The sequence below is a fragment of the Oncorhynchus nerka genome, linkage group LG4 (assembly GCF_034236695.1).
Source record: "Oncorhynchus nerka isolate Pitt River linkage group LG4, Oner_Uvic_2.0, whole genome shotgun sequence".
Classification (NCBI taxonomy): Eukaryota; Metazoa; Chordata; class Actinopteri; order Salmoniformes; family Salmonidae; genus Oncorhynchus; species Oncorhynchus nerka.
This window is the reverse complement of record NC_088399.1, coordinates 75,785,077-75,801,601: the sequence shown is the minus strand read 5'-3', so window position 1 is coordinate 75,801,601 and position 16,525 is coordinate 75,785,077. Positions and strand designations below refer to the sequence as shown.

At 43.3% G+C, this 16,525-nt stretch overlaps 2 protein-coding genes and 1 long non-coding RNA gene across 3 annotated transcripts in view; 1 reads left to right on the top strand and 2 right to left on the bottom strand.

The window, feature by feature from the left end:
* The window catches only part of LOC115128600 (E3 ubiquitin-protein ligase TRIM71-like), a 56,048-nt gene that overhangs the window by 34,472 nt on the left and 5,051 nt on the right, over positions 1-16,525 (bottom strand). The gene's annotated exons all lie outside the window — the stretch shown is intronic.
* LOC135571314 (uncharacterized) lies at positions 8,681-9,344 on the top strand. The gene is made up of 2 exons (XR_010463720.1): positions 8,681-9,073; positions 9,176-9,344. It is a non-coding gene; the product is annotated as an uncharacterized LOC135571314 (long non-coding RNA).
* The window catches only part of rpl14 (ribosomal protein L14), a 155,305-nt gene continuing 152,817 nt past the window's right edge, over positions 14,038-16,525 (bottom strand). The window contains exon 7 of the mRNA XM_065017832.1: positions 14,038-14,054. The gene's annotated coding sequence lies outside the window, so the exon portion shown is untranslated. The remainder of the gene's footprint in view (positions 14,055-16,525) is intronic.

Below are 16,525 nucleotides of genomic sequence, written 5' to 3'. Positions count from 1 at the left end.
TTTACTCTGAACAGAGCTGATGGACAGTTTTAGAGCAGTTTGGTCGGTGCGACACCTGCATTTTACTCTGAACAGAGAGCTGTTAGTAGACAGTATTTAGCGGCAGGCAGATCCATGCAACACGTGTGTTTTACTCTAAACAGAGCACTGCTCTCTTGTAATGTGTATATTTGTGTTAATGCAATTTAAATACACTTTTTTTTCTTGTCATCAAGGTTGCAGGCTGTACGCGTGAAGTACAGGGATTGTCAGAAATACATTTGTTATGAGGGGCAACTGACCTTCAAATCCTTTTTGGATTGTGGTGAGTGAAACATTTCAAATTTCACACAATATCCTATGGAACAACATACTTATACTGACACTCTTTAAATATACTTATATTACTGTCAAATTGATAGCTGATTTCCTTGCTGATAATGAGTACAAAGCAATCTTGCGCCTCCCCAAATCACAGATCAGTCAAAGATTGGTTTATAGTTTTATTGTCTTTGCCGGTCATGAATGGTTTAAAGAATAAGTGATACTAACATTTGTATGCCGCTACACTCTCAGTGTTGATAGCTATCTGTGGTGTATTGCTATAATACTCAGACTGCTGTTGTAATAATTCAGTACGTGGCAGTAGTAGACTGCATATAATTGGAATTGACAAGGAAAGGAGCACGAAGCCAGTTTTGGGGTTACGATGTTCACGTAAGGTGACCTCTTGATTTCTGTCTTCTGTTCTGTTTTTTTTCTCTCTAAAAATACACAACATATTTCATCAATAAGGTTGTGCAGTCTATTTTTGTCTTCACAGTTGCCAATAAATTTGACATTCCAACCTTGGACTTAAAAGTCTATGATGAATTGAAGACTGAAGTTGATGAGGAGGTGTTTGAGTTTCTTCTAAAGAAACAAAATCTTGGTGTGCTGGAGGTTTGTTGACCCCAAGACCCAAATCCCGATGGTGAGTTGCATATGAGCTTAGAGCTTCACATTCATCCATACAGTCCTGGCTAGCCTAACACATGTTCTGAATATGTGAGACAAGCAGATATATCTGCTGATTTCTTTTCTCATTTTGATGTTTTAAAATTGTATTTGGTTTCTGTGCTGACCTCTCCCACCCCTTTTAGAACAGTAGTGGGCCTAATCAATTCAAAATGTTACATTTTTGCATTCCGCCTGTCATTAACAAAAGTCCTCTTAACATGATAATGGATGTTTCCACCTAAATGTGTTATAATTAGTGTTAATCACACCAGTTAAATGTTAACGTGATTGCTAGATTCGTTGAGTTCCTCTGCAAGCAGCTCCTTATCAAAATGCAGTGACAATGAGGGGGACTCCGAGGACACCATTATATTGCAGCAGAGTCCTGCTACAAGAAAGACAGCCGAGGATAATCGTCTCTCGTGTAAGTACTGCACATTTCCAGTTTAAACAAATGCCAAACTTGAAGATTGAGTGATAAATGACATCAATGAAAGTTGTGAGAGGATGATCATGGTGTGTTTTATTATACTTGCTATTTCATTGCTGTTTTAAAAGTGTTAGTGTGTTCCTTTTTTAAATTACTCCAATGTAGACGATTGAAGACATTCTGAAGAACAAACCTGGAGGAGAGAGGATCATGAATGAGTATGCTGTTTTACTGTTGGGTGATGTTTTTATTTAAACTATAGATCTGTTAACATGTCCGTATGCCCACCATCTCTGCCATCTCTCCTAAGCTCAACTCTGGTGGTATAAAAGCCTAGTTAAGTTCTGCACTGCGAGAGTCAGACCCGTTGAATGAGCAATTCTTCATCTACGGGCGTATCTGTAGTTTTAAGGATAAGAATGAACATGAAGATATTTTAACCTGCTCACTCAAACTGCTCACTCAAACTGAATTATACACTGCTCAAAAAAATAAAGGGAACACTTAACCTGTTACTCCTACCCCCTACTTTTTCGAACATTCTGTTAAAAATCGCGCAACATTTCAGCGCCGTGCTACTCATGCCAGGAATATAGTATATGCATAAGATTAGTATGTGTGGATAGAAAACACTCAGACGTTTATAAAACTGGTTAAATCACGGCTGTGACTATAACAGAACGTGCGTTTCATCGAAAAGTGCAGGAAAATCTGATCACTGAAAATGGAAAAATATATCCATGCGCCACTTCAACCCATTGATAAAGGTGAACCACATTTAATGGGGCCGAGGTTGCAATACCTACAGCTTCCACACGATGTCAACAGTCTTGTCATTTGCCTACTATTTGTTTCTTGGTCAAACAGACGCAAGGCAACGCCTTTCTTCCGGTCTCCGACCGGATATTTTGGTTGAGATTTACCCGGACATTATTTCCAGACGTACAGCTATAGAATATACATCGCCTCGTGATCAATTTGATCGCTTATTAACGTTTACTAATACCTAAAGTTGCATTACAAAAGTATTTCGAAGTGTTTTGTGAAAGTTTATCGTCTACTTTTTTAATTTAAAAAAAATGACGTTACGTTATAAAACTTTATAAAAAAAAAATCCTTGATCACACAGTCTTCATAGATCGATATCTAGGCTATATATGGACCGGTTTAATCGAAAAAAAAAGACCCAATAGTGATGTTTATGGGACATCTAGGAGTGCCAACAAAGAAGATGGTCAAAGGTAATGAATGTTTTATATTTTATTTGGGCGTTTTGTGTAGCGCCGACTATGCTAATTATTTTGTTTACGTCCCCTGCGGGTCTTTTGTGGTGTTACATGCCTGGATACACAACGAGTGTAGCTTTAATTCACTACCCTGCATGTGTATTTTAATGAACGTTTGAGTTTTAACTAGTACTATTAGCATTTAGCGTAGCGCATTTGCATTTCCAGATGTCTAGATGGGACGCCTGCGTGTCAGGTAGGAGCAAGAGTTTAAACAACACAATGTAACTCCAAGTCAATCACACTTCTGTGAAATCAAACTGTCCACTTAGGAAGCAACACTGATTGACAATAAATTTCACATGCTGTTGTGCAAATGGAATAGACAACAGGTGGAAATTATAGGCAATTAGCAAGACACCCCCAATAAAGGAGTGGTTCTGCAGGTGGTGACCACAGACCACTTCTCAGTTCCTATGCTTCCTGGCTGATGTTTTGGTCACTTTTGAATGCTGCCGTTGCTTTCACTCTAGTGGTAGCATGAGACGGAGTCTACAACCCACACAAGTGGCTCAGGTAGTGCAGCTCATCCAGGGTGGCACATCAATGCGAGCTGTGGCGAGAAGGTTTGCTGTGTCTGTCAGCGTAGTGTCCAGAGCATGGAGGCGCTACCAGGAGAGGCCAGTACATTAGGAGACGTGGAGGAGGCCAACAACCCAGCAGCAGGACCGCTACCTCCGCCTTTGTGCAAGGAGGAGCAGGAGGCGCACTGCCAGAGCCCTGCAAAATGACCTCCAGCAGGCCACAAATGTGCATGTGTCTGCTCAAACTGTCATGAATCCCGCTTCCTGAGTCTGTGTTTGCCTGTGTTTCTGTCCTGGAGTGTGTTTCCGGTGTCCTGGAACGCACCCTGTCTGGTTGCCGGGCAAATTAGCTTGTTGGGAGATCGATGTTCACCCGCACCTGTATCCCATCAGTAATCTGCACACCTGTCCTGATCATCACCTCTCCCCTTCAAAAGCTCTGACCTGACATCCATTCCCTGCCGGATCGTTAGCCATGAACAGTATGTTGTGCCAGAGTATCAGCCTCAAGTTGGATAGAATTTGTTTTGTTGTTTTTTACGTATTGCTTGCCTTAAACTTACCTCCGTTTCTTCTGTCTTCAGTTACTCACCCGGATCATTTACCCCATTCCCGCCTGGTCGTCGGAGGATTCCGCTACCCCATTGGATCCACCTATTTACTCCCATCAACTCACCACCGCTGCCCGCTACGCCACCTGGATATATCTACCCATTCACATTCACTTGTAAATAAATACTCACCTTCTTCCTACTCTCCTTGTCCTGGTCTGCTTCTGGGTTCGATTTTGAAAGAACGTGACAGAACAATCCGGCCAAGGATGAACCCAGCGGACCTGGACTCCGTTTGCCATGCCATTACCCAGCAGGGGAAGACATTGGGACAACACAAGACGGCGCTACAGGAGATAGTGGGTTCAATCCAGAACTTATCTGCTAGCTTGAAACAAATCCAGGATCAGCTCAGTTTGCCGGCGATTCATTCACCACCTGTTTCACCCATCTCACCTGCCGTGTCTGGTGCGGTTTCCTTCCGTGAGCCCAAGGTTCCGACACCGGAGAAGTACGAGGGAGATCTGGGAGGATGCCGTTCATTTCTTTTACAGTGTGGGTTAGTTTTTGATCTGCAGCCCTACTCTTACGCCACAGATAAGGCTAGGATAGCTTTTGTTATTGAGCTGCTGCGTGGTAGAGCTCTGGAATGGGCTTCAGCTGTTTGGGAACGACGGGACACATGCATGACGTCATACCAGGGTTTCACGGCAGAGATGAGAAAGCTTTTTGACCATCCAGTCCGAGGTAAGGACGCAGCTAAACGTTTGTTCTCTCTTTGCAAAGGAGCTCGCAGTGTGGCAGACTTTGTGATAGAATTCAGGACATTGGCTGTGGAGAGTGGTTGGAATGAGGAATCACTACAAGCGTTTTTTTACCAGGGGTTGTCGGAGCAACTCAAGGACGAGCTGATCTCCTATCCAGAGCCTAGTGACCTAGATAGTTTGGTCACCTTAGCTATTCGGGTAGATAATAGAGTCCGAGAGAGAAGAAGGGAGAAGCAGTGGGGTCCATCTAATCAATCTGAGACTCGGTTACCATTCGGGTCAGGAAGTGGACCAGAACGGGTTGATCATTTTCCCTCACACGGGATTAGTGGAGGAGTCCTTCCGCCAGATCCTGAACCTATGCAAGTGGGGCGGCACGGGTTAACTAAGGACGAGCGTGTTAGCAATTGGATATGTAGATGGGTGAGCCGGTCAAGGATCGATTCAGACTAAGTGGTAAATTTTATGACAAGTAAACAGTTTATTCAGAGTGAAAATATGTATTACAACGTAATTACGGCTCTTCCGTTAGTTCGTGTGGAACGGCAGGCAGAGAGAGCGTAAACAGTCAGCACAGCTCTTATATACGTCACAGAAAGTAGGTTGACCCTAGGAAGATCGGATCTCGGATTGGTTCAGCTGGTTGTAGTCTGTAGTCTTCCGCCATTGGCTCAGTTGTCTGTCCATCATCGTAGGATCTTCTTCGGGCACACAGTGTTCGGTTAAAAATAAAAGGAGATTATGTGTGTAATGTGGGAGCTATCCTGTAGGGGACCCCACAGGCTTTACTGTGAGTTGTAGCCATGTAATTAGCAGTAAGTTAGTCACCTGCATACGAAATAGCAATTCCTTACAAGCGCCAACGTAGACGTGAGACCAACAGCTGCCTCTACTGTGGTAGCTCGGGACATTACATCTCAGTTTGTCCTCAGCGCCCGTTAAACTGCTCGGCTCGTTAAGTTTGGGAGGTTTGTTAGCGAGCCAGTTTCAACCTCTCAAGAGCCCTGTCAGACCTCGTTTTCCTGCTACCCTCATAAATAAGAATCAGAGTTTAGCGATTAACGCTTTCATCGATTCAGGTGCCGATGACAGCTTCATTGATGCCGACTTAGTGGAACAGCTGGGGCTTTCCAAGGAGCAATTACCGGAAGCCATTGAAGCAACCACTCTGAACGGCAGTAGTCTGGCACGGATCACTATGAGGACTGAACCGGTTAAGATGTTGTTGTCGGGGAATCATTCAGAGGTTATTTATTTTTTCATTTTGCCTTCCCCCCATGTTCCTCTGGTTCTTGGATACCCCTGGCTAAGAGAACACAATCCTTCGTTCGATTGGGTGACTGGTAAGGTAACTAGTTGGAGCATTGAGTGCCATGCTAACTGCCTCAGGACTGCCTGTTCTCATGCTATCACCAGTAGGGTCAGTGAGTCTGCTCCTCCTGATTTGTCCCTGGTTCCTGAAACATATCACGAGTTGGGTGAGGTGTTCAGTAAGCAGAAAGCTCAGTCACTTCCTCCCCACCGACCTTATGATTGTACAATTAAGCTGTTCCCTGGAGCTGCCTTTCCCAAAGGACGGTTATACAGTATTTCTCGACCTGAGCGGGAAGCCCTGGAGACCTACATAAAGGAGTCTCTTGCTGCAGGTCTCATTCGTCCCTCGTCATCACCCCTGGGAGCTGGATTTTTTTTTGTGAGTAAGAAGGATGGCTCTCTTCGACCGTGTATTGATTATCGGGGGTTGAATGATATTACGGTCAAGAACAAGTACCCCTTGCCCTTGATGAGCTCCGCTTTCGATTCTTTACAGGGTGCTACTGTGTTTATGTAGCTTGATCTACGCAATGCGTATCATCTGGTTCGGATCAAAGAGGGGGACGAGTGGTTGACTGGATTCAATACACCTATGGGACATTTCGAGTACCAGGTGATGCCGTTTGGACTTTCCAACGCTCCAGCAGTGTTCCAAAGTTTGGTGAATGACGTGCTGAGGGATATGATCGGTCTGTTTGTGTTCGTTTACCTGGATGACATCCTGATTTTCTCCAAGGAACTTTCCAGCCACATCCAGCATGTTAAGCAGGTCCTGCAGCGGTTATTGGAGAACCGTCTGTTTGTGAAGGCAGAGAAGTGTGATTTTCACGCCCACACTACATCCTTCCTCGGGTACATCATCTCCAGGGGTGAGATCAAGATGGACCAAGAGAAGGTTCGGGCGGTTCGGGATTGGGCCCGGCCCGGTACGAGATTGCAGCTCCAGAGATTCCTGGGATTTGCGAACTTCTATCGGAGGTTTATCCGTGATTACAGCCGGGTGGCCGCCCCTTTATAACTGCTCTGACGTCTTGCACCAGAATTTTCTGTTGGACTCCTGAGGCAGACCGAGCATTTCTGAACTTGAAGAGCCGATTCACCAACGCGCCGATTCTCTCTCAACCTGACACTTCCCGTCAGTTTGTTGTTGAGGTGGACGCGTCTGATGTGGGAGTGGGCGCCATCCTGTCCCAGCGTAGCTCCACTGACGGTAAACTCCATCCCTGCGCCTTCTACTCTTGTCGTCTTTCACCAGCTGAGAGAAACTACGATGTGGGTAACCGGGAGCTTCTCGCTGTGAAGCTTGCCTTGGAGGAGTGGCGTCACTGGTTGGAGGGAGCGGAGCAACCGTTTGTGGTCTGGACTGACCACAAGAATCTGGCTTACGTGCAATCGGCTAAACGTCTCAACTCCCGTCAGGCCAGGTGGGCTTTGTTTTTTGGACGCTTCAATTTTTCCCTGACGTTCCGACCTGGGTCGAAGAACAGCAAAGCGGACGCCTTGTCCCGGATGTTCTCCAAGACTGATGAGAGTGGGGCCAAGACTGAGACGATTCTTCCCCAGAACCTTGTCGTGGGAGCCGTTACATGGAGGATTGAGGAGGATGTGATGGCGGCCCTTCGGACGCAGCCCGGCCCCGGTAACGGTCCACCCGGTCGGTTGTTCGTGCCTGAGTCGGTCCGTTCTGCTGTTCTTCAGTGGTCCCACGCCAGCAAGATAGCTTGTCACCCTGGTGTTGCTCGGACTATGGCGCTACTGCGCAGACGATTTTGGTGGCCTGCCATGGGAGAAGATACCCGGAGGTTTGTTGCCGCATGTCCTGTTTGTGCTCAGAACAAAAGTACCAATCGGCCCAGCTCTGGGCTTCTTCACCCCCTACCTATTCCTCGGTGACCTTGGTCGCATCTGGCCCTGGATTTTGTCACGGGATTGCCCCCTTCTGTTGGGAACACGGTCATTCTGACCATTGTGGACAGATTCAGCAAGTTTGCTCATTTTGTCCCTCTCTCCAAGCTTCCATCTGCCACGGAGACGTCCGAGATCCTGGTTAGGGAGGTTTTCAGGGTCCACGGATTGCCCAGTGACATTGTTTCTGACCGTGGTCCTCAGTTTACCTCTGCTGTCTGGAGATCCTTCTGTTTGGCCATTGGAGCTACAGTCAGTCTCACTTCTGGATTTCACCCACAATCTAATGGTCAGGCGGAGAGAGCCAACCAGAAGATGGAGTCCACGCTGCGTTGTCTTGTCTCCTCTGATCCCACCTCTTGGTCATCTCAATTACCCTGGGTCGAGTATGCCCATAATACCCTTCCTTCATCTGCCACTGGGATGTCCCCCTTCCAATGCCTGTACGGATACCAACCTCCCTTGTTTCCTTCTCAGGAGAGGGATCTTTTGGTTCCTTCTGTCCAGGCCCACATTCGTCGTTGCCACCGGACCTGGCATCGGGCCAGGAAGGTCCTCCTTAGAGTTTCTGACCGGTATCAGATTCAGGCGAATCGTCGCCGTATTCCTGCTCCCGCTTATACCATCGGAGATAAGGTTTGGTTGGCTACACGGGATCTTCCTCTACGGACTGAGTCGAGGAAACTGTCACCAAAGTTCATTGGTCCGTTTGTGGTGGAGAGAATCATTAACCCTGTTGTGGTCCGACTCAAATTGCCGGCAACGCTTCGAGTACACCCCACCTTTCATGTCTCCTGCCTCAAGCCGGTTCTCCTCAGTCCTCTGTTGCCCCCTCCTCCTCGTCCTCCTCCTCCTCGGATGATCGGAGGTGGTCCTGCCTACACGGTGCGCCGCATAATGGATTCCAGGCGGCGGGGTTGAGGTTTCCAATATCTCGTGGATTGGGAAGGATATGGTCCAGAGGAGAGGAGTTGGATTCCTCGGCGTCAGATCCTTGATGACGACCTGCTTCGTGACTTCTACCGCCTCCACCCTGGCGCTCCAGGTAGTCCGCCCGGTGGCGTTCGTCGGAGGGGGGGTACTGTCACGAATCCCGCTTCCTGAGTCTGTGTTTGCCTGTGTTTCTGTCCTGGAGTGTGTTTCCGGTGTCCTGGAACGCACCCTGTCTGGTTGCCGGGCGAATTAGCTTGTTGGGAGATCGATGTTCACCCTCACCTGTATCCCATCAGTAATCTGCACACCTGTCCTGATCATCACCTCTCCCCTTCAAAAGCTCTGACCTGACATCCATTCCCTGCCGGATCGTTAGCCATGAACAGTATGTTGTGCCAGAGTATCAGCCTCAAGTTGGATAGAATTTGTTTTGTTGTTTTTTACGTATTGCTTGCCTTAAACTTACCTCCGTTTGTTCTGTCTTCAGTTACTCACCCGGATCATTTACCCCATTCCCGCCTGGTCGTCGTCGGATTCCGCTACCCCATTGGATCCACCTATTTACTCCCATCAACTCACCACCGCTGCCCGCTACGCCACCTGGATATATCTACCCATTCACATTCACTTGTAAATAAATACTCACCTTCTTCCTACTCTCCTTGTCCTGGTCTGCTTCTGGGTTCGATTTTGAAAGAACGTGACACAAACTGTCAGAAACAGACTCCATGAGGGTGGTATGAGGGCCCGACGTCCACACGTGGGGGTTGTGCTTACAGCCCAACACCGTGCAGGACGTTTGGCATTTGCCAGAGAACACCAAGATTGGCAAATTCGCCACTGGTGCCCTGTGCTCTTCACAGATGAAAGCAGGTTCACACTGAGCACATCTGACAGACGTGATAGAGTTGAGCACATCTGGGACATCATGTCTCGCTCCATCCACCAACGCCACGTTGCACCACAACTGTCCAGGAGTTGGCGGATGCTTTAGTCCAGGTCTGGGAGGAGATCCCTCAGGAGACCATCCGCCACCTCATCAGGAGCATCCCCAGGCGTTGTAGGGAGGTCATACAGGCACGTGGAGGCCACACACACACAACTGAGCCTCATTTTGACTTGTTTTAAGGACATTACATCAAAGTTGGATCAGCCTGTAGTGTGGTTTTCCACTTTAATTTTGAGTGTGACTCCAAATCCAGACCTCCATGGGTTGATACATTTGATTTCCATTGATAATTTTGTGTGATTTTGTTGTCAGCACATTCAACTATGTAAAGAAAAAAGTATTCAATAAGAATATTTCATTCATTCAGATCTAGGATGTGTTATTTTAGTGTTCCCTTTATTTTGAGCAGTGTACTTTACTTTAGGAGCATTATTACAATGCAGAAGATGGGAGTGGATATCTAGCATGTAGACTGGAATTTGTTCAAAGGGAAGCATCAGAGGGACGACAGAAGACCACCATGCATCAGTCACTGACGTGTAAGGGATTTTGATTGGAGTTAAGTCTCATTCATGACACATGACCAGAGAATAGTTGTATGTAAACATCTGTATAAGCAAGTGTTTCTTAGAAATACTGAAAGAGTAAGATACTTAGTATTAATTCTGTTTCTGAGTTAAATAAATCCTACTTTTCATCTGGTGGCATTACTGCATGCATGGCCATCCTTGCAGAGTTTCTGAGTTAAATAAATCCTACTTTTCATCTGGTGGCATTACTGCATGCATGGCCATCCTTGCAGAGTTTCTGAGTTAAATAAATCCTACTTTTCATCTGGTGGCATTACTGCATGCATGGCCATCCTTGCAGAGTTTCTGAGTTAAATAAATCCTACTTTTCATCTGGTGGCATTACTGCATGCATGGCCATCCTTGCAGAGTTTCTGAGTTAAATAAATCCTACTTTTCATCTGGTGGCATTACTGCATGCATGGCCATCCTTGCAGAGTTTCTGAGTTAAATAAATCCTACTTTTCATCTGGTGGCATTACTGCATGCATGGCCATCCTTGCAGAGTTTCTGAGTTAAATAAATCCTACTTTTCATCTGGTGGCATTACTGCATGCATGGCCATCCTTGCAGAGTTTCTGAGCCTTGTTTTTTATATCTTATGACACATTACCATATACTTGTATAGAGCAGACAAACCCAGTAATCTGTCAAAGTTTCACCATGTTACAGGTGGTCCAAAAGCAGATAGACCCCTTCAGAGAGAAACTATCCAACAACAGAAAGCCTGTGTTGAGGCCATTGCCCTGATGAAGAATACGGCTGTTGAAGCAATTGTAAAGGAGAAGATGAAGCAGACCTTCGCATATCGCCAAAAGATGGTTCATGACCCAGTGAAGTCCTCTGAAATATTCACAGTTTCCAAGATTCCAAGACATAGCAGGAATGGTATGTGGATCTTCGACTGCCTTGAAACTATCAGGACAATTGTTTTCTGTTCTACAACAGTCTGATTAGGACTGTGATATATTACATGACGATAGTGCCACACCATAATGTTTACTGTTCTGTCTTGACTTATTCCATCTTGTCTGCAGATTGAGAAAGATTTCAGTCTGATGTTTGGTAATGCAACCTCTGCAAAGTTCCTGGAGAAGTGGCCTACTCTCTATAAGCAGGAAGTCATTGACCAAAGCCGTGGCCTCACACAGACAGGCAACCTGCAAGACCTGGTTCAAAATGCTGAATCCACAACAGAAGTGGAAAATGGTCTGCTGGAATAAAATGATTATACTAATGGAAGGGAGCATTGTTTTTGCAAGCAGAATGGAATGATGTAACTTTCAGTGAAAATGTGTACTTTCAGGACGGGACAGTGACATGTCCTCCATTTTGGTCCTTGTCCACCTTCTGCCACCGTCCCCTCATGGCCGCAAGAAACCAGGAAAGACCACAGCCAGACACACCAGTGACCACATTGTGAAGTTTATCAAGATGAGGTTACAGTTGACTGTTCTGTCCCCATTCCTAATCCTAATAACTACTTTTAAGATTATGGACAAATCATGGTAAGATCATGTGTAGCTGTAATTTACATTTTCACAAACTGTTTGCGAACCGTGATTCATTTTAATAGCACACTAATGAAGTTTTTGTGTCCCAGACTGGGACCAGCATCCAGGGGCATCTGGAGAGCATCATGGAAAGCCTTCAACCCTATCTGCTTGCTGTGGGGACCCAGAGGAGTGCGATTCACAAGTAATTCATTGTGATTTATAAACATGCAATACCTTTGTAAGTCACCAGACTCTCTTGCCTGTTTTGATGAGCTTTTCAAAGCTCATTTTGTCTTCGGTACCTCATACAAAGCATCTTTATAAAGCACATGAACCTTGTTCTGATCATGGTGAAGGCCCCTCTACAGCTGAATATGTAGCAGTAAGTCATTTTGATGACTTGCCATCAACAAGTTCCCCTTCTGACTCAGTCCTTGTCAATAAGAGTCTTGTAGACAGCTGCGCTGCAACCATAGCTGACCTTACAGTGGCAGGTGTAGGTGAAACAACCATTAACTCTTTGTTCATTTCCATGGAAGAGACGGTTGATGATATTCATATTCAAGCTAAAGAATCTGTGAAGAAGTGTGTCTGTCTATACAGGAGCCTATTAAAAGTGACATTGAGTGTAAAATTGATCAGTGTTTTGAAAAAATGTCAAATCCTTTTGGTGTATTCAATTCTGAAAGTAAGAGAATGCAGTATTTTACAGAAAAGTGGGGAAGGGTCGACTCAGTTGAATACGTTCTTGGTACTAGATTTGATACACGACACAGACTACTGGAGGCTATGATCAAATTGTTGTTACTGATCCATTTGTTTACATCCCCATTTTGAAAACATGACAGTTTATTTACAAACACCCTGGACATAAAGGAGATGATGCAGACTGATTCCAGTTCAAGAAGACTTTATGACTGACGTGATGGAGATCTGTTCAAGAGCCATGCTCTGTTTTCAAAACAGAAGCATGCAATTCAGATACAGCTTCTCTATGATGATTTTGAAACTGCAAATCCTCTTGGATCATAACGGGGAATACATACATTAGGAGCAAACGACGTCAATCTACGGATTTTTTTTCCAAAGTTCAACTCATTTCTGCTTAATATTCATTTGGTTGCTTTATCTCATGCCCAAGACATTAAAACATATGGTTTTTCTAAAATACTTGATCCAGTTGTGCAGGATATTAAAGTACTTGAGAGGGATGTAATTATGGTCCCCTTGTATGATCAACCAGTGTATGGAACTATTGTCCAAGTTACAGGTGACAACCTGTTTTTGTGAAAATGTTGCATGCTGAATGGCAGGCTTAATCCTATGCTAGGCTATCAATACTGTTACACAAATGCTTGTTTAGCTATGGTTCAAAAGCATATTTTGAAAATCTGAGATGACATTGTTGTTAACAAAAGGCTAAGCTTGAGAGCAAATATATTTATTTCATGTCATTTGCGATTTTCATGAATAGTTAACGTTGCGTTATGCTAATGAGCTTGCATAGAGAATTTACACTCCTGTAAAAAGTTTTTTTTCGTAGCCAAACGTGATGAACAAAACGGAGCGATTTGTCCTACACAAATAATATTTTTGTAAAAACTGAACATTTGCTATCTAACTGAGAGTCTCCTCATTGAAAACATCTGAAGTTCTTCAAAGGTAAATTATTTTATTTGAATGATTTTCTTGTTTTTGTGAAAACGTTGCATGCTGAATGCTACGCTAAATGCTACGCTAGCTATCAATAATCTTACACAAATGCTTGTTTTGCTATGGTTGAAAAGTATATTTTGAAAATCTGAGATGACAGTGTTGTTAACAAAAGGCTAAGTTTGAGAACTAGCATATTTATTTAATTTGCGATTTTCATGAATAGTTAACGTTGCATTATGGTAATGAGCTTGAGGCTGTATTCACGATCCCGGATCCGGGATGGCTAGAATCAAGAGGTTAACTATGGTTACATGGAGCAAAACAACACACCTCCTGTAGTGAATTTAGGAGAGGACTAATGACTTGGGGTTAAACGCTATCCAGTCCTGGTGTTTACTTCCCAATCTACCACTTCTCTTTGGAGACTTAGTTTGTCCCAATGATCTACACTGCTTTTACTGTTGCTGTTGCTTCAGATTGATATCAATGGAGAAAATTAAATGTTTACTAAGGCTTTACAATTTTTCTTAATCGCAGAGCACCACAGGTTATTCAAGCAATTGTTTCCAAAAAAGAGGCTGCTACCGAAGCATCATTTTATGGTGCATTACCCCACATGTAGGCTTAAAATTGGACCAGTTTTGCATAGCTGGTGCATCCGCTATGAAGCAAAGCATAATTTTTTTTTTAACAATTAAAAAGCTTTAAAAATGTAACTAAAACATTGGCAAAAAAACACCAAAGTCAACAGTCAACATCGGTCCAGGTAAAATGTTATCTTTAAATGTGGTGGACTGTGGCTGTAAGATGGCTGAGAGTCTTCAGGTACCAATTGACACCACGGTTTTAAATGTTAAATGGGCCAAACACCATGGACATATGTATCGTTCAGGTTTAGTTGTTTGTCTTAAAGTCCATTGTGAGATGCCAGTTTTTCAGAAAATTCACCATGTTGTTGTTAAAGATGAGAGGTTACTGTTGGTTACTTTTGCAATAACAATATGTCTTGATTAGCATTTTAATGCATATACAGTTGGGTGTACAACAGAGGGACCTTATGTAGTTGATGATAAAGAGCTTTTCTGTCACAAAGCATTTGATATACAGATGTCTTACAGTTGTGATGATTCAAGTTAGTTTATTGTCCCATACTGTTTCCTGTGATTGTAAAGGGGGGTCAGATACCAAAATGTAATTTTACAGAGGCCACAATCTTATTTTCTCATCAGTGTTTTTGATATGTGAGATGCCAATCACAAAATCCCCCATGTCATTGTTAGATGTATTGAATTGCAATATTGAGCTTTTTTATGTACATGTATGAAAATGAACAGAGGCCAACATTTCTTTTCAGTCCACAATTTTATTTTATTATCATCAGTATTTTGATGTATGTATTGCAAATGTCTTACATTTAAGAATAAAGTGCTTTGTTAAACTTCTTATGGCTGGGGGCAGTATTGAGTAGCTTGGATGAATAAGGTACCCAGAGTAAACTGCCTGCTACTCAGGCCCATTTGCTAATATATGCATCATATTAGTATATTTGGATAGAAATCACCCTGAAGTTTCTAAAACTGTTTGAATGATGTCTGTGAGTATAACAGAAATCATATGGCAGGCAAAAACCTGAGAAAAAATCCACCCAGGAAGTGGGAAATCTGAGGTTTGTAGTTTTTCAAGTAATTTTCGATCGAATATACAGTGTCTATGGGGTCATATTGCACTTCTTACGGCTTCCACTAGATGTCTTTAGAACCTTGTTTGATGCTTCTACAGTGAAGGAGGGAGGAATGGGAGCTGAATGAGTCAGGTCTGCCAGAGTGGCATGAGCTGATCACGCGCGTTCATGTGATAGTTAGCTTGCGTTCCATTGCATTTCTACAGACAAAGGAATTCCCCGGGTGAAACATTATTGAAGATTTATGATAAAAACATCCTAAAGATTGATTCTATACTTCATTTGACATGTTTCTACGAACTGTAACGGAACTTTTTGACTTTTCGTCTGCTCGCGCCTCATGAATATGGATTGCTGGGCTAAACGCGCGAACAAAAAGGAGGTATTTGGACATAAATTATGGACTTTATCGAACAAATCAAACATTTATTGTGGAACTGGGATTCCTGGGAGTGCATTCTGATGAAGGTTATCAAAGGTAAGTGAATTTTTATAATGCTATTTCTGACTTCTGTTGACTCCACAACATGGCGGATATCTGTATGGCTTATTTTGTTGTCTGAGCGCTGTACTCAGATTATTGCATGCTGTGCTTTTTCGGTAAAGCTTTTTTGAAATCTGACACAGCGGTTGCATTAAGGAGAAGTTTATCTAAAGTTCCATGCATAACACTTGTATTTTCATCAACATTTATGATGAATATTTCTGTAAATTGATGTGGCTCTCTGCAAAATCACTGGATGTTTTGGAACTACTGAACATAACGCGCCAATGTAAACTCAGATTTTTGTATATTAACTTTATCGAACAAAACATACATGTATTGTGTAACATGAAGTCCTATGAGTGTCATCTGATGAAGATCATCAAAGGTTAGTGATTCATTTTATCTCTATTTCTGCTTTTTGTGACTCCTCTCTTTGGCTGGAAAAATGGCTGTGTTTTTCTGTTTGGTGTGCTTTCGCTGTAAAGCCTTTTTGAAATTGTACACTGTGGTGGGATTAACAACAAGTTTATCTTTAAAATGGTGTAAAATACTTCTATGTTTGGGGAACTTTAATTATGAGATTTCTGTTGTTTTGAATTTGGCGCCCTGCACTTTCACTGGCTGTTGTCATATCGATCCCGTTAGCGGGATCTAAGCCATAAGATTAAATACGGACTTCTGATTTATTGACGTTAAGTTTAGTTGTACAAATGCCACTCTTGACTGATAATATTAAATTCTATATTGAGTGAATTGGCAGAGTTTTTATTTTAAGCAAAATAGAGTAATAAACACTGAATAGAGTAGAAATAACTGAAAATTGAACTCTTCAACAAGATACATTTTTACTCTATTTAGACTGGGACCAAATGTGATCTTTGAGTAAAAATGTATTCAATTTGAGTAAGAAATTACACTTTCCACAGATAATATAAAATTCTATATTGAGCGAATTGGCAGTAGAGTTGTTTCCATGTTAAGCTAAATAGAGTAAATTAC